Below are 15,855 nucleotides of genomic sequence, written 5' to 3' on the forward strand. Positions count from 1 at the left end.
GGATTCAGGAGGACCTGAGTTCAAATCCGGCCTCAGACACTTAACACTTACTAGCTGTGTGACTCTGCGCAAGTCACTTAACCCTCATTGCCCTGCCATTAAAAAAAAAATAGTGGACTAGAAAGAGAGAATAATCAAGTAGGTGTCATATAGAAGGAAAAGAGGTATAGGCAAGACAAATGAAATAGGAAGAGATTGAATATAGGGAAAGAGGCCTAGAGCTAAATAAAGTAATAAACTGTTACATGCTATTTTTTTGTTTCAGAATAAGTTAATGTCTTTTTTTTCATTTTCTACAAAAGTGCTTATTGCTAGATTACTCATTTTTCCAAGCTTTTGAACTGTTCTTTATCCTTAAATCATTAGATTTATGAATAAATGTGATAGCCACATAAAAAGTAGGCAGTATATTACTGTAATGCTAGCCAGAACAATATAATTCAAAGAAATTGTCCAGCAAAGGTTCTTTCCAACCCCCTGAAGAGAAGAGATTCATAAGACAGAAGGTAGTAAGAGGATACCTAGAAAGCCAGCAGTTGTAATTGCTGAATCACTATCAATGATATCTGAAAGATCTTGGCTGAAATAGGGAGGAAAATTAACAAAGGATGAGAGAAGGACAAATGTCCCCAGTTTTCCAAAAGTGAAGAGAAGACAGTCTGCAATACTATGTGCTTGACTAATAGTTCTAGGAAAATTCTTGAATAGAAAAAGAGGTTATCAGCTAACATCTAGATGAAGAAGTGGTAATTACCTAGGAATAATATGACTTCAAGAACATATCATACAAACAAATGCTGGAGGGGGTGTGGAAAAATAGGTACTATGCTGCATTGTTGCTGGAGTTGTGAAGTGGTCCAATCATTCTGGAAATCACTTTGGAACTATGTCCCAAGAACTATATAACTGTGTAAACCCTTTGAACTAGCAATACTACTACTAGGTCCAGATCCCAAAATGAAAGGGAAAGGTCCTATGTGTACAAAAATATTTGTAGCAGCTCTTTTTGTATTAGCAAAAACTTGGAAGCTATGGGGATGCCCATTAGTTGGGGAATGGCCATGCAGGTTTTGGCATATGATTGTGATGGAATACTCTTGTTCCATAAGAAATTATGAGGGAGATAAGTATGGAAAACCTTATTACATAATTGCACATGTATAACCTATATCTTATTGCTGTGACGTGTAAAATCGAACGTGTGGTTACCATTTTCCTGTCCCCAGTGTGGGGAAAGCTAGCTAGGATTTACTTATAAATTAGAAGCTTCAGCAACAGTTTAGGCATTAAGCATTTATTAAAGAGTAAAGAGAGAACACGTAGAGCTCAGAAAGATAGGGAAACCTATCAACCCTAGAGGAGAGATCAGAGTTCAACCTGGCCTGGTTCTTCTCCTCTGTCTTCTGCCACCACCATGAGGTTCCAGCAACAAAGTGGAAGATCCTGTGGGTCTGGAAGAGAAGTGGTCCCCACACACTGCCCCAAGCTAATTGGCTGGTAGCATTCAAGGCCAGTGATTGACATGACTTGGAGGTTGGAGGAAGTCTTAAATTAGTTAACTTCCTTTAGTTATGAGTTCCTCTGTGTCTGTCTGTCTGTCTGTCTGTGTTGGGGGAGGGTAGGCTATTCTGAGTCTACAGCTTCTGAGAACAATACTCTTGAGGGCCAGGCAGGTGTGGCTTCAGTCAAGTAAACTTTAAGTAGGTTAATCAGTGAAGTCAATCACTCTCACTTAATTCAGTCAATCCAAATCAATCTCCAGGTGGAGCCTTTGGGCGTTGGCAAAACCCATTATTTTCTCACATTGATTATCATCTTAGGGAGGAAGGAGGGAAGGAGAGATAAAATTTGGAACTCAAAACTTTAAATAAAAATGTTTATTAAAAATAAAAAGAAAAACTTGTTGTTAGAGTTCTATGAAATGCAAAATGAAGTAAGCAGAACCAAGAGAACATTGTATACAGTAATAGCAAAATTTCAGTAATGATCAACTGTGAAAGACTTAGCTATTCTGATCAATACAGTGATCCACAACAGTTCCAAAGGACCCAAGATGAAAAACATATCTACCTCCAACCAGAGAATTAATGAATTCTGAGTGCTAATTGTAGTGTATTTTTTTTCACTTTCTTTTTCTTGACTTTTTTTTCAACATAGCTAATGAGGAAATGTTTTTCATGACTTTATATGTATAGTGGATATCATATTCCTTGCCTTCCTAAATAGTGGAGAAAGGGCTAGAGGGAAGAGAGAATTTGCAGCTCAAAAAAATTTTTAATGGATGTTTTAAAAATAATTTAAAAAAAAAACAAGTTATGCCAAATTACTTTCATTCATTGACAAGATTACTAAATAGTAGATGAGAGAATTGCAAAGGATATAGTGTACCTAGATTTTTTAAAAGCTTTTGGTAAAGTTTCTCATATTCTTGTAGAAAAGTTGAAAGGATATAGATAAGCTAAGAATACTATCAGAAAGACTGATAACTCATTAGAGTTCATTCTAAGATTAGTTTTTAATAGTTCAGTTTCAGTTTGACAGATCTCTTGCTGTCTCCCACCCTAAATTGGTGCTTGGTTCATATGCTTTTTAATATTATTTATAATTAGTTGGACAAAGTCAGGGATAGTATAATAATCCAAGTTTCACATGATACCAAGCTGGGAAGGATAGCTAAGACATTGGATATCAGAAGATCTTGACACCCTGGAACATTGGGATGAGTCAGTAAGATGAAATTTAAAGAGATAAATGTAAAAACTTACACTTATATATGAAAAATAAACTTTGGAAGTATAAAATGGGGATGACAGTTACATATATGCATACACACATAACATATATACATGCATGCACACATCAGGTGATCTGAAAAGATTTATGGACTACAACCTCCAGATGAGGCCATACATATAAGATAGCCAAAAATGATGATTCAGAGGGGCATAGCTTACATGAACAAGAAGATAATTGTCAAAATAGACTCCCCCCTGTTAGATCTCCTCTAGAATATTGTGCTTAATTCTAGGCACCAGCATTTAAGAAGTACGTTTATAAGCTAGAGACATGTGGGGAGGGATAATCAAGATAGATATGATGATGGGTTGAACTAGGGATGCTTAGCCTGACAAAGAAGACTTAGGAGGGAACGACCTGTCTTTAAGAATTTGGAGGACTGTCATATGGAAGATCGCTTAGACTTGTTCTTTTGGTCTAGGGATGATGGGTGGAAAAATTTAAAGAGGCCAGCTTTCCAAAAGTGGAATGAGATGATTTTAGGTATAATGACTTCTTCCTCCTTAGAGTTCTTCAAGAAAGAACTCAGGGATTTCTTTCTTGGACGGGTTGAACAAGATAGCCACCATTGTCTTTCAGCTCTCAAATTCCGATTCTGCGAAGGAAGTCTTTGGCTATTTAACCACACTGTCTAGCCACTTCTGGTTGTCTGAAGTGCCGTGATTGTAATCTTTGCTAGCTTTCAGAAGAACTTAAAATGTTACAGGATTAACCCCCGTTTTGTAAACTTATTCTGCTCATTTAGTTCATGAGAACTGACTGGTTACTAGGGAGATGATTTGTAGGTCCCTTAATGTCATATAATCTGAAGATAACTAAGGCATAGGGCTGGTCTTCTCTCAGGCAGATATTATGAGAAGCAGTGCTGGGTTTGAAATAGGACAGAATTATGATTCATCTCCATCCTGGCACTATAATCATACTAACATTGTTCCTTAAAGAAATTTCAACAAAATGATTCTTCTTGTAGTATTTCTCTATTAAACTTTATGAATAAAATCATTACTCCCATTTTTATTTGAAATAGCTTAATATTCTGTGTCATTTGTTTCAAACAGTTATGCAACAGGATTTGGGAGATAAAAGGTATTAATGTTAACTTTAAGACTATAAATGTATTTTCTTTCATTCTCATCTTTCTTCCTTAACCACATTTTCATTGTTGATATGTTAGCACTTAAAGTTCTAAAGTCCAGATCTATTAAGTTATTTAAAAATGTTTTTACCTTGATTTCATTTCACTCATGATTTGATTTAAGGCAGCTTTTTTGGGTTACATTTATTTTACATAAATGATTTTTTATCTTGAATATCTCAAATGTAATTTTTTTGCCTTTATAAGATAACGAAATGTTACAACATTCTGTTTATTAATCATGTCACATACCTTATTTCATCATGATGGAAGAGATGCATTAAATTACTCTAGATGCGTGTTTTGAATTCTTAAAAATCCATAGTACAGTTGTTGAACATACCCAGCGTTTTTAAGTAAGCAAAAAAAGATTGCCCACATTCATTCAAGAGTCATCTTGAAGCCAAAAACGACAGATGCTGTGTTACTTCTGAGAAGTGCAGTGCTTGAGGAAATCGTCTAAACAGTGGTTAGCTTAGAACAAGTAAAAAAAAAAAAATTACCAAGTCTGTTAATAAAAATGTTTGGGACATTAGTGATGGTTTTCTAAGTTGTCATTAGTGGTATTCTAATTTTTTTAAATTACACAGTTGAAAAATAAAGACCAAAGGAATTAAAGTTTTGTGCTATATATAATTTTTATGTATATTATTTTGAATATTTGAAATTAGTGCAATGATTGTCATTGAAGATAGATTATATTCTGTATAGCTATATCTCTTTAAATTCTATATGGCATATAGGATTACATAAATCCTAAAGTGCAAAGACAGTTTTAGTTAAGTGACTAAAAAGAGTAGAATGAAGGCCACTTGCTCATTTTGTTGTTCCACTAACATTTGTTCATTGATCCTAGGCCCATACAGTATCTTTGGCCTATTTGAATGTTCACACTGGTGGTAAGGGTCTTGAAATCATCCTATAACATGTTGGAGGATATTTTATTTTAAGAGAATGACTGTTTTTAAATATTTATATCAAATAATTAAGATATAGGGAAATGAAGTTATTAGTGAAGGAAACTAAACATTCAATCAAATGGTGATTTTATATCTTTCATTTGTAAATGCTATCCTAGAAATGTTGTGGGCAATTATAGTAACATAGCTACATATACATATTCAAGCCTCAGACACTTACTAGCTATGGGACCCTGGGCAGCTCATTTAACCTAGTTTGCCTCGGTTTCCTCATCTGTCAGATGAACTGGAGCTGGATCTTTGCCAAGAAACCCCAAGCAAGGTCACAAAGAGTTGAAGATGAAACAACTGAATGACAATAATCCGCATATCTGAATACATGTATTTTTTTCTAATATAACATCCTTTTAAAATCTATAAAAAGTGACTTAGAGTTTTAATACATTTTAAAGAAAAGATTGAGGGTTTGGGCAGCAGGGGAGATTAGTGTAGCACCTACTTCCTAGAATTGTGCTTTGTGTGCAACAGATGCTATGACTGGAGAAATCACTTGGGGTTGCCGAGAAGCCAGGAAAGCTTAGTGGGCTCTGAATCAAGAACAAAAAAGCATAAAACAGACTAGGTCAGTACCAGGCCTTCTTCAGAGCTCAGAGTCTGAGTGATTGAGACTGAAAAAGGAAAAGTAGTTGTGTGAAGAGAGGCAGTGTGATTGGCCAGTACCAGATTGGGATACGAGCAAGAGACATGGATATCCAGGGATCTGATTGTTTACATTACTTTACCTTTCTCACCAGTGCTTTGGTCTTTCTGTAGTGACTCTGTGATGACTGTGACATAATGGTGGCACGTCAGGTCTACCACGTACCATGTCTCCTGCTGACTAAGTAATACTTCTGAAGCCATAGGTTTGGGGTTTGTTTGTTTTGTGTTTTTAAATACCATGTATCCCCATCTCACCCTGGTTGTCAATTATTGGGACAAGAATTTTTACCTGTTTCTGACTTGGGCCAGTTCTCCCTACCTTAGGCAACCTAGTGGCCCCCACGTTCCTGATGGCTCACCATCGTGATCCCAAACTTGATTGAGTGCCACGCTTCATTGAGTATGAGATTGGACAGCTTCAGGCTCCCTAGTACATGTGATTACAGACATGTGTTACCACTGGCAAACCATTCTTCCTTTAAGAACATCTTCCTCCACCCAAACTCCAAAGCCATGAGTTGGTAGGATAGAGTTGGTAAAGTGGGTAGTCAGGTGACACATTGGACAGTGTATAGAGTGCCAGCCTAGACACAGGAAGACCTGAGTTCAAATATAGCCTCAGAAATTGACTAGAAGTTTGGCCCTTAGCGAGTCACTTAACCTCTATTTGCCTCAGTTTCCTAATCTATAAAATGGCAATAATAATAGTACCTATCTCCCACTAGGGTTGTGAGGATCAAATGAAATGATCATTATGAAGCACTTGGAAGATAGATTTATATCCCCAAAGAAGTTAAGGGAAGAAGCAAAGGTCCAGTGTATACTAATGTATTTATAACATTACTCTTTTGGGAAGCAAAGAATTGTAAACAGAGTAGACACTCATCAAAAGAAGAATTGCTTTTTTAAAAATCTGTGATATTTTAGCATAATAGATTATTAATATATAATAAAAAGTGATAAATGAACAATTCAGAGAAAATTGGAAAGATTGTGGGGCAGCTAGGTGATGCAATGGATAAAACACTGGCCCTGGATTCCGGAGGACATGAGTTCAAGTCCGGCCTCAGACACTTGACACTTACTAGCTTTGTGACCCTGGGCAACTCATTTAATAACCTTCATTACCCTGCCCAAAAGAAAGAAAGTTGGAAAGATTTATATGAGCTAATATAGTTTAAAATGAGCAGAACCAAGAGAATCATATATACAATAACTACAGAAGCATAAGTGAAAAAAATCACTAAAAAGTTGAAATATGGGTGATCAGAAAACCAGTCCCTAGAGAACAGATAATGAAACCTACCTCCTCCCTCAAAGCAGAAGGGTACAGTAATATAGTACATAATATTATATACATTGTCATATGTGGTCATCACATCAAATATTTTTGCTTTTTTTTTTTAAAGTAAAGTTTCTGTCTGCTGCAGGGAAGACAATATGGTATAAAGGCAGAAGGAATAAGACATACTTTTGTAAAACCTTAGGTGAAAATTAGTAACAATAGTGCTTTATAACTTTTTGAGAGAAAACTAAAAGCAATCTTAACATTGTTATGTAATTAGTTTGTAAGAATAAGAATAAAACTTTTTAGTATTTTAAGTTGACATTGGTCGAGCAAGTAACCACACTGACATCTTCTTTAAAAAAATAAAATTTGGGGGCAGCTAGGTGGCGCAGTGGATAAAGCACTGGCCCTGGATTCAGGAGTACCTGAGTTCAAATCTGGCCTCAGACACTTGACACTTACTAGCTGTGTGACCCTGGGCAAGTCACTTAACCCCCATTGCCCCGCAAAAATTAAATTAAATTAAATTAAAATTAAAATTAAAATAAAATAAAATAAAATTTGTAGTTTCATCCATCCAGAAGAAATTTTTATGAAGATCAATATCATATCATAAAACCTATACCCAAAGTGCCTTAAAGTACAGCAAAATTTATTACTGTAGTATAGTCTCTGTGTTGTACTGTGCTTGGGGATGTACAAAAGCATATTGATTTCACAAACTTTTTATATTTGTATTTACATAGCTGCTTTCCCCAAGGAACACAAAGTAATCTTTACATGTATAAGAGGCTTTGTGAAAGCTAGCTTTCTCGGATAGGAGGGTATTTTAAAATAAAACTGCAGCTGTTATTTTTACAGTTAACAAGAAGGGGAGAGACTTAAACCTGTGATTATGGAGATGGGGCGGCAGGGCTGGGGGGAGTCCATGAAGGAACACAAAAGTGTTTATTAAGCTCTTACTAGGTTCCAAGTATTGTACTAAGGGCTGGGGATATAGATAGAAAAATGAACTAGTCCCTCTCTGCAGTGAGAAGTTATAGGTATTCAGAGAGTTAAATAAGAAAAACAGAGGTCCTGAGGGTAGATTGGTTATATTCTGAATATTTGAAAATAGGAAAGAAAAAAGTATGGTAAAAGGAAAATTTTAAAATAGAAAAGAGGAAGAATGGGGCAGAACTTACTATATCTCATAATTGCAGTGTTTAAGAGGTATATAAAAATGGAGGAAAGGATTGGGAGAATGAGCATCAGATAAACCTCATTTTTAAATGAAGTGAACAAAAGAGGAGAGCCATTGAAATTTTTTTTTTAAATACCCAAAGGAGAACAAAAGTATTTTTAAAGCATCTGTGTGTTACAAATTTGTAGTTTCATAGAGAATCCACTTTTTTATTCTGTATTTGGTATGGAAATGCCTTTTTTTTCCCCAGGTGTTTAAGTTCAGCAATTTTTTTGAAGAAAAAAAAGAATGGTAACAATTGTGTATTCTTTTTTTTTTTTTTGGCGGGGCAATGAGGGTTAAGTGACTTGCCCAGGGTCACGCAGCTAGTAGGTGTCAAGTGTCTAAGGCTGGATTTGAACTCAGGTCCTCCTGAATCCAGGGTCAGTGCTTCATCCATTGTGCCACTTAGCTGCCCCCAACAATTGTGTATTCTTTCTAAACTATCTTAGGGAATTTCCCAATCACCCTCTTTTTAATTCCCTATCAATTACTGCTAATAAAATTTGAGTCCTGGCTTCTGATTTTATATATTCTACTTCCTTCCTCCCAAAACACTCCATACCATTCTCTTTGACCTTTCATGTCCATTCTTTCTTTGAAGTTCTTCCCAAAGCTCAGGAGACTCTTCTGTGAAGCTTTCCTTAAAAAGCCAACACCACTGTCCTCATTTTAGTTCTCAGTGCTAAAGGAACCTACAGTTCTCTGTACTTAATTCACATCATATTTATTCATAGTTGTTTATCTTTTTAAAAATAAATACTCCTTGTACATTCAAAGTAACTGTAAGCTCCTCACAGGCAATTGTTGTTCAATTGTTTTTAGTCATGTCTGACTCTTCATGACTCCATTTGGGGTTTTCGTGGCAAAGATACTGGAGTGATTTGCCATTTCCTTCTCCAGCTTATCTTACTGATGAGGAAACTGAGGCAAACAGGATTAAATGACTTGCCCAAGGTCACACAGCTAGTAAATGTCTGAGGCCTTATTTGAGCTGCTCTGCCACCTAGCTCCCCTCATCACAGGTATAAACAGCATTTATTTGGGGGGAGGGTGATCTCTGTATCTAATAAAAGTAGTAATTATATGGGCCTTTATATAGAACTTCGGTGTTTACACAGACCTTACATACATTATTTCATTTGATCCATGCTTATAGCCAGTGGACACAGACCGACTTTCAGTGACTCCTGTGGTTTGCTAATATTGATGTTTTTTCAAACTTTTCAAATTATATTAATTATGTAACTTCATTTCATAATATTTTCTGATCATATCACTATACTTATTTTCTTCACTGACAACTGTCATCTTTACTAGCAGTGGTTTAAATGAACCAAAAGAAGGGGCAGCTAGGTGGCGCAGTGAATAAAGCACTGGCCCTGGTTTCAGGAGGACCTGAGTTCAAATCTGGCCTCAGACACTTGACACTTACTAGCTATGTGACCCTAGGCAAGTCACTTAACTCCCATTGCCCTGCCAAAACAAACAAACAAACAAACAAAAATTGCCATGTATAAGTGAACCAAAAGATTGATTCAACTCTGTGTGTATGTGTGTGAGAGAGAGAGAGACAGAGAGAAAGAGATGAGAGAAGGCATTTATTAAGCAATTACTATGTCAGGCACTATGCTAAGCTGTGAGGAAAGAAAAAAAAAAAGGAAGGGAAGGAAGGAAGGAAAGAAAGAGATAGTCCCTACTATCAAAGAGTTTATATCCTAATGGGGAAAAAACAAAAGATAAAAGGCACCTATTATGGGATCTGGGTGGCCAGTGTGGTGGTGGAGGTGACCTGAGAGTGAGCTAGTCTAAAAAGCCTGGCTAGGTGCTAAGGAAAGTCTTTTAAAAGTTACATGATGGGGCGGCTAGGTGGCACAGTGGATAAAGCACTGGCCCTGGATTCAGAAGTTCCTGAGTTCAAATCTGGCCTCAGACACTTGACACTTACTGGCTGTGTGACTGTGGGCAAGTCACTTAACCCCCATTGCCCCACAAAAAAAAAAAAGTTACATGAGTGGGCAGCTAGGTGGCGCAGTGGATAGAGCACTGGCCCTGGATTCAGGAGGACCTGAATTCAAATCCGACCTCAGACACTTAACACCTACTAGCTGTGTGACCCTTGGCAAGTCACTTAACCCCAATTGCCTTGTAAAAAAAAAAAAAAAAGTTACATGAGTGTTTGAGAATAGAGAAGATAGAAAATGAAATGGAATTAGAATAGAACTTTATGGATAAAAAAATAGTTGTACAATTTCCTTTGCCTTTTACAAAATTAGAGAAAATGACAAAGTAAATAGTTCTTGGTAAATAGTGCTGTTTCAGTTGGAAGAATTGCAGTTATATTTCTATATGCTGAAGAAGCAATGTGTGAATATTGTGCAATGTTAGAATATTGGACTCTTCTCAGTTTACAGTTGCCTTACTCCAATTCATTGTATACACTGCTGTCAAAATTATTTCCCTAGGTGCTAACTGATCATGTCACTAACTCCTGTGTCTTCTTACTAAATTCAAAAATATAAGTTCCTGTACTTAGCTTCTAAAGCCCTATGCAGTGTGGTCCTAACCTACATTTCCAGGTTCATTGGACATCACCCTTCATTCCAGCCATATTAGCTTTCTCTGTTCCTCACTCAAAACACTCCAACTCCTGTCTCTGTACCTTTTCATTGTTCATGCCCCTCTGCTTGGCGCAGCTAGGTGGTACAGTGGATAGAGCACTGGCCTTGGAGTTGGGAAGACCTGAGTTCAAATCTCACCTCATATATTATTAATTAGTATGGATAGATGAGGTTCAGCAGATGGGGACAGGGAAATATGAAGGACAGAAGGAATTCTAGAGTATTAGCCAGAACATCTTTGAACTTCCAGGCCATGGTGCCTATCTTAGTTGAGAGAAAAGTTAAAGCTATCATTGGAGCGACATACTGTGAGATTTTTTTCATTATAATCAGAACAAATAGAGTATTTCAGGAATTTTAAGGAGATAAAAGAATAGGAAATAAAATAGTTAAGAGTGATGAGGAAGGGGACAGTGGGAAGAATACTAGCTTAGAAGTTAGAGAAGCCAAGTTCAAATCCTAACTGATACTTAGTACCTGCATGACCTAGTCACATAACCTCTCTAGTTTTCAGTTTCTCTGTTTGTAAAATGAAGGATTATACTAGATGATCTCTAAAATGTCTTCCAGCTCTAAGTCTATGACTCTATGAGGGTATACAGTGTCTCATTATTGATGGGTAACTGAAGTTGGGGAATTGAAGAAGCCAGGGTTTTACAGGAGTCAACAGTATTTCATGTTGAAATCACTAAAGATGGTATTTGGATAAATTCTAGAGGAAGACTGTTCAGATGATGAACTGACTAAGGGAAAAATAGAAGAGTGTCCTAGGGATCAGTAGAAAATAAGGATAAAGAAGGATGTATGGGCAGATTTCATGGATGGCAAAATAGATGAGATGACTGAATAATGGTGGCCAAAAAATGGCCTAGAAATATTATGAAGTCCTCTTCATTCCAAAAGTTGTAGGAAGTAAAAGAATGATCATTCTCAGAGAAAGTTGTGAGAGGAATAACATCATTGGCAAGCCATGTTTCAGTTAAGAAACTAGAATTAGTCTTATGGATTAAGTGAAAATTTCAAGTTTGTGGGGGTATTTGTTCAAAGTAGAAAAAAAGATCCTCGTAGGGAGATAGTTTGAGGAAGTCGGTTGAAAGATAAAAGTAGAAGATAGCAGTAGAGCATATTTTGCAAATAGGACAATGAGTGGAGCCATAATGTTCTCAACCACCTTTGTCTTCTGCAGATTTTGTTCATACACGTAACTAAATTCTGTTAAACAAAGAAAAAAAACGGAAAATTTTTTTTTCAAAAGGAAAAAGAAGTCATGTGATTTTCCAAACAGAAAGACAAGCATTGTCTTGGCTTTTTAAAAAGATGGGGTAGGTAAATTTTTTTGTGTGTGTGGATTCTCAAACTTAAATTTTTAAAGTAATCAAAATGGTAGGAGTCCATGTACCAGATTTTTCATAAGCTTACATAATAATTGCAGCAATTTATGAAAAATTGCAAGCAAATACTAATTCCTTCACATAAAAATATCATTTTCTGACATGATATGTTAGTGTTTTTCTAGGCTTTCTTTTATTTAAAGTAGTTTTACATTAATTATTTTTATGGTTAAAATATCAGATTGGTCTTTAGAAAGCTAAGTTCCCTTACAGTTGATAAAATATGTATAGCTATTGCCTCATCCCCAAACAATAATTAACTAAAATTAAGTTATGTGGCCATCATATTTGAACATTTTCATTGAAAATAAGATAGTTTAGGAATTATTTCGCTTTGAATGTTTTGTGCATGGGGGGAAAAAATGAAATAAAGCAGAAATGTGAAAGCAGGATAACTAGCTCTCCTTAAAGCTTTAATATGTTTGTGCCTTCTTTTAGGGGGAAAAAAAGGAATTACCTACCTCCTTACATTTTTAGTCTTCTGAATCTGGGTTTTCCTAGACCAGACAGGAAGAACTAGACCTAAAAACTCTGTTTTGCTTATTGTTATGATATACTTTATATAGTGTTATATTGTAACTTATTACTGAAAATCTATGAATCAGAAAAATTTATTGTGACTTAAGAAAATCTTCTAACTTTTGCCCCCAAACTAAATTTTTTAAATGATTTGCATTTAATTAGTTCCAGTGAGCAAATGTAATACCAGGCAATAATAGCTGAGCTATTAACAGTTTAAAACATTTAATGTGCTTTAAAGCTGCTTATACTACTGTATCCAGGAAAAGGACACAGAAAAATGCCCACTATGGTTCATTTTTTTTAATCATCAAAAATGTAAGTAGGAAGTCTATGGTGGTCATTATTACAGAGATATTTGGTCATCATTAACACTTAGTGGTAGCTAAACTGTTCATCATCTTATGTTCTCTCCCAGGTCTATTTACAGCTTTGGAAAGTGCTCTGCTATTTTGACTCCTGTTAGAGTAGCTAGATACTTAGGAAATCAATTTAGTTACAGTCATAATTTATTCCATTCTGAAATAAGCACGACTGATGGAGCTTTTTCAAGCCTCTGAATTAGTTACTTTAGTATGTTTCTGTAAGTAGTATAAGAATAGAAAAGTCTAAAAAAGCCAACCTCAACAAAAGGTGGTTTGGTCATCTATGAGATACATAAAAAGTCATTTTAAAGTACAGAGTCCAAAATATATACAGACTTGAAATTGTACTTTATGAAGCTAGCCAGCTGGAAACCCTGTCAGATTTATGTTTAGAGTAGTTCATTTATGAGCATGGATAATCTTTTGGAATAGGAGTAGTATAGAGAGTGCCAGTATTTTAAGCCATTTTGTGCTACCAGTAGATATTGCAAGACCAAACAACTAAAAACCTGTATACTCTGACCCCAGTTCAAAAATATTATTTGTTTCAGAGACTTGATAAAAAATAGATTTATTTCTGAGTGTTTTATTAAACATGCTCAGAGAGTATCTTACCCTTGTAGTAATTTTGAACAACAAAGCAACATATTAGCTTTTATGTTCTTCAGTAGGTGACATATATTGCACTGATTTGTGTTCTTACCCATTTGCCTTTTTTGATTGATTCCTTTTTAGAAAATTTCATTGTGTACTTGGAAAGTTTTCCCAGTATGCATACTTGAATAATAAATTCTAAACATTATTAATAGAGTTTTTCTAGTTTATTAAAAGTAAATTCTGGGGGCAGTTAGGTGGCGCAGTGGATAGAGCACCAGCCCTGGAGTCAGGAGTACCTGACTTCAGATCTGGCCTCAGACACTTAACACTTACTAGCTGTGTGACCCTGGGCAAGTCACTTAACCCCAGTTGCCTCACTTAAAAAAAAATAGTAAATTCTGTAGCAGCTTTGCTGACTAATACCCAAGGCTTCTATCTTCCTATGGATTCCATCAAGGTCAGCCTCTGAGGTGATTCATGGAATGGAGGGTGAAATATTAGTTGATTATTTTATGCCCGCAATGCCATTATAGAATCATAGATTCAGAATTTAAAGAGATTTTAAAAGTTATCTAGTTCAACCAATATCTATTCCTTCTTTAACTGTTCCCAGAAGTGATCACAGCTGGATGATCTCCACTTACAGGGGACCCACTTTTTCATGGCTCTAATTCTTTTTTTTTTTTAACCAGACTTCTGATTTCATGAGTATAAGGAGCAAGCTCCTTCTACGAAGCAAGTCAACATTTTTCTGCAATTTATGATCTTAGAGATTTCCTTGGACACTACAAGATTAAGTAATTTACCCAGGGTCACACAACTAATATGTACCAAAAGAAGAACCTGAACTCCGTTCTTCCTGACTCCAAGACCAGTTCTCTAACCACTTGACTAAAATGCCTTCCAGCTCTAATTCTTAGTATGTCAAAATCCATATTTTTACAGCTTGTACCCTGTAATGCTGCCTCCTGGGGCCAAGCAAAAAAAAAAATCATTCTTTTTCTATATGATGACCCTTCAGGTACTTGAAGAAACTGTCATGTACCACTGAGTCCTCTTCTATCCAAGGCAAATATCCCAATTCTTTCAGATGATCCCTCCATTTATGTTACAGCCCTCCCTCAATTAAATCTAGTTCAGTGCAAGTCATGACATCACACTGATGTCATAGTCCTCTTCAAAAACAAAAGACAAACAACAACCCTTTATGGTAAAATTTCCAGTCTACTCATCACTCTAGTTTTTATTCTTTGGAAACAATTCAGTTTGTTAATTTCCCTCATTTACTGTGTCACTGAGGGACAGAGCCAAAATGAGAATAGGCAAGGACTCACCTGAACTCTCCCCAATTCCCCTCCAAACAACTTTAAAATAATGCCTCAAAACAAATTCTGGAGTGTCAGAACTGACAGAAGGACAGGGTGAAACAGTTTTCCAGCCCCAGACAATTTAGAAGGTCAGCAGGAAAGATCTGTCACAGAGGTGAGACTGGAGTGCAGTCTGGTGCAGACAAGACTTCTGTAAACCAGCAGCAGACCTTGGGGGCAACTGCACTGGAAGTAGAAGCAGCTTTGAGAGCTCTCAGGACACAGACAGTAAGGGGGCCTGACAACTGGTCAGAAGGAGATTATAAGGGTCCCTTTGCTCGCACTGGGGACAGGACTCTGTTGTATTGCCCATATGCAGATCCTAGTCACAGCCTCAAGGTAAGGAGGACTACTAGCATGAAAGAGCTTGTAGCCACAGGGGAAGAGGGACCCTGGTCACAGTTCCAATGCAAAGAGCAGTATATGTGGTCAGTCACAGACCACAGCACAGGCCAAGAGAGTGGTAAACACACTTAGAGTATACCACTTTGGAAGAACTGAAAACTTACATGCTTCCCAAAACCAATTCTGAAAAGAGCTATGTAATAAACCTGAAGCTTGAGACGGATTCCCTTCCACCCCCAAGAATTTCCCAAACTTAACAAAAAAATCAAGAAATAGGCTGGAAAATCCAGCAAACAACAAAAAAAGAACCTGACCATAAAAAGTTCCTATGGTTAACTGGGAAGATCAAAACATAAACTTAGACAGTCAAAACTGCTATATCCAAAGCTTTAAAAAAAAAAAAAAAGGAATGTGAATTGGTGTCAGACCCAAAAAGAATTCCTGGGAAAACTCCAAAAGGATTTTCAAAATTAAATAAGAGAGGTAAAGGAAAAATTGGAAAAGAAGGGATAGTGAGGCAAGGAAATCGTGAAAAAAAAGTTAAAATAAAGTAAATATCATAGGAGAGGGAATAGGATGGAGGGAAA

General features: G+C 36.3%; 1 protein-coding gene across 1 annotated transcript in view; it reads left to right on the forward strand.

Moving 5' to 3' along the window:
- The window catches only part of PIBF1 (progesterone immunomodulatory binding factor 1), a 276,844-nt gene that overhangs the window by 98,550 nt on the left and 162,439 nt on the right, over positions 1 to 15,855 (forward strand).

The sequence above is a fragment of the Dromiciops gliroides genome, chromosome 3 (genome assembly GCF_019393635.1).
Source record: "Dromiciops gliroides isolate mDroGli1 chromosome 3, mDroGli1.pri, whole genome shotgun sequence".
NCBI lineage: Eukaryota > Metazoa > Chordata > Mammalia > Microbiotheria > Microbiotheriidae > Dromiciops > Dromiciops gliroides.